Source organism: Ornithodoros turicata, chromosome 5, assembly GCF_037126465.1.
Source record: "Ornithodoros turicata isolate Travis chromosome 5, ASM3712646v1, whole genome shotgun sequence".
NCBI classification, from domain to species: Eukaryota; Metazoa; Arthropoda; class Arachnida; order Ixodida; family Argasidae; genus Ornithodoros; species Ornithodoros turicata.
The window spans coordinates 40,250,018-40,253,071 of NC_088205.1; the positions used below are offsets into that span (position 1 = coordinate 40,250,018).

General features: G+C 46.7%; 1 long non-coding RNA gene across 1 annotated transcript; it reads left to right on the plus strand.

The window, feature by feature from the left end:
• Nucleotides 1-644: 644 nt before the first annotated feature.
• Nucleotides 645-1,839, plus strand: LOC135395570 (uncharacterized). The gene is made up of 3 exons (XR_010423177.1): nt 645-823; nt 1,260-1,296; nt 1,580-1,839. It is a non-coding gene; the product is annotated as an uncharacterized LOC135395570 (long non-coding RNA).
• Nucleotides 1,840-3,054: the final 1,215 nt, after the last annotated feature.

The following is a 3,054-nucleotide window of genomic DNA, read 5'->3' on the forward strand; positions in this document are numbered from 1 at the left end:
TGTGCTTGAATTGCAATGACTTCAAAAACCGAAGCATCCGCTAATAAACTAAGAAAAAGACACCCATTTCTGCTATCAGATAATTCTTGCATACGCTACATACACAGCCGCATTGCCCTTGCGTAAAGAAAGCACAAGACGAGGGCACACAAATTCCTTTAAATGGATAGTCGCATCCGCAAGCGTGTTCTGGAACTGTTATGGTCACGTTCCCTGTCGTTCATAATGTACGCCGGCAAATTTTCTCCGCACAAATCCACTTGGTTGACTCAGAAACGATTTTTAAATGTTCGCGCTTCCGGCGCGCACGGCAATCCCCGCAAGGCGCCGACACTGGATGACGTCACTCGGACAAAAACCAACCATCAGGAGGCGCTCCTTCCCGCCGGAGTTCGGTGTGTGTCCGAGCGTGCGTCTGACCCTTTTCCTTGTTGTCTTGTCGCGTTTGCTTTGAAGTACTTTGAACCACAGCGTATGCCCTAGGATTTCACGCCGTTGACGTGCGATGTCACAGTCAGGAAATCGGTGCTACGTGCCCGGGTGCACAAAGACTTATAACGTGAATCCCGAGCTTACATTTCACCGACCTCGCAATGGCGAGACGAAACGAAAGTGGGAGGCAGCGATCGCCAGCCACTGCTGTGGTGTGGCCCAAGGATTGAATGTTTCACGCGTCGGTTCCTGTCATTTCGCCGGCGATGCCTATTTTGATGAAGATGTACTGCAAGTTCAGCTCTGGCTACGGCAGAAACGGAAGCGGCTGAAGATTGACGCCGTGCCTACCATATTTGATCATGAACAAGGGCAGGAACCAGTAACGGAGGTAAGTGACAATCCTGCGTGGTCACAGTTACGCTGCGATGAAAAATATCAGTTGTCACAGTAAACATCATCGCGAACACCTGGCCTCGCCGCCGATTGTAACGTCACACCGGCTACTAATGTACACAAATAATTACAATGACTGCAGCATCCTGACGCAATAGTACGCGTACTCTCGAGAAAAAAGATTGGTGTGTTGTTGCTGTGCTAATGGTCGCCTGGTATTATGCAGGAGTAATAACGTAACACTCCCACATGACAGCGTTATTCTAATGTTATTGCAGCTAGTGGATGTTTCTGCAGTTCATAGTGTAAGCCTGATGGCAGCATTCAGGGATGTGAAAACATCGCAATCTGTGTTTGGCTACGTCCGAGACACTTCACATTGCATCAGTATTCGACTGCAGCCTTGTTGCTAATTTCTGGCTCTATTTCAGGCGGCAGCAAGCACGTAATCGGAATCAACTGGATTTGGTATGTTTTGTCAAGCCACGAAAATATTGGAATTCTTTTTGCACGTCGCACAAAATAATGGATATGTACGAGCCCTGAAAATTGTCGAGTTCTGTGAAAGGAATCTTGTGTGATGCGGCTGCCAGCGTTTATAACGTAATGTGGACAGGCAAATAACTGTGCCAGTGAAACAGGGACCGCAAAGGGGAAGATTTATTTGCATAGTCATTTTTATGTTTGTTATTGTACCCGCTAGGCCCTCAACGTATTCTTTTGAGTGTTAACACTCAAGGCCATATTTCAGATGCGGAGGTCATGGCTGAAGCAAGTGCTGGAGACCCACTTCCCACTTCACGGCGCATCTCACAAGGGGGTTGTTATGCCCTGATTCCAGGAAGGGGAAAATGAAGGACACAGACTTGCATAGCGTATTAGTACACCAGATATGGATCTGACAACATAAACCCTCCTAACATTCCTGTGGCAGCATACCTGTAACCACCCAGACTTCACACCACATTGATTTAGAACCACAGCACAACATAATAAAATAGCTTAGGTTTATTTGCCTCCCATACATAATGGGAGGCAAATAAACCTAAGCTATTTTGTTATTCCCACTCCGTCATACTCCACTGTACAATAAATCGATACAATTATAGGGTAATTCTTTATTCCCGTCACTACACCGCATTGACAATCTGCACAGAGGTCAAAATATTCCCACCTCGGCACTAACTTAGTGCAGTACAGTCTGGATTTGATGCCAGAGCTAATACCGCCACGTGTAGTAGTTTTTTCTGTACAGACGGGTAGACAGTCTGTTGACTGCAACTGGAGATACAGAGTGGCAAGACAAAACATCCACCACACTGCAATGATGAAAAGACGAAAATTTTGCTGACATAGGCACACTACGTGTAAATGAGCCCTTGGTCATCCCCCTTGCCTCCCATCATAGGTTTTCGAGGATACTATAGGTGTGTGGTGTACGAATAAACCTATCCGTACACCACACGCCTATAGTACGGATAAACCCATCCGTACACCACCCACCTATAGTACGGATAAACCCATCCGTACACCACACACCTATAGTATCCTCGAAAACCTCTGATGGGAGGCAAGGGGGATGACCAAGGGCTCATTTACATGTGTGCCTATGTCAGCAAAATTTTTGTCTTGCCACTACAAGTCTCCAGTTCCAGCCATCAGTATGTACCCCCTTGTCAAGACACCCAGCCTTGATAAGACGTAGATGGGAACTCCCTCCTGATTGCTCGGATAACGCATCCAGGAACTTGTAGTCTGTTCCTTGGACCAAGGTATCCCCAGGCCCATCTTGTGAATGACGAGTATGCCGTGAACCTCAGGCAGCTGGAAAAGACAACTCCACATGACATTTCTTTTTGTTTAGCATCATATCTTGTGGGCGTTTGCATACCTGCCAAATCTCCCGCAGTGTTGGGAAGACAATGGCCAGAACAGACACTATCCCAACCTTGGAGTTCAGAGCCTGTGCATTCCTTCCATAGTTCCAGGGTCTCCCGCAATTTGAATGTGAAAGGTTGGCAGGTGTGCAACATAGTACAACAGAAAAATGCGCACCTTTCAGGATGAGCCCGATTCCAACTGCTAACTCCCTCCCAAACCAGCTTCGCACAAATTTCGTCAAAATCCAATTTCTACAAAAATGTGTTACTCTTACATTCTTCACTAACATGCTTCCCCCCTTCATTGGCACCTCAAATGCTTCTGTTTTCAGACTTGTAAGACTTT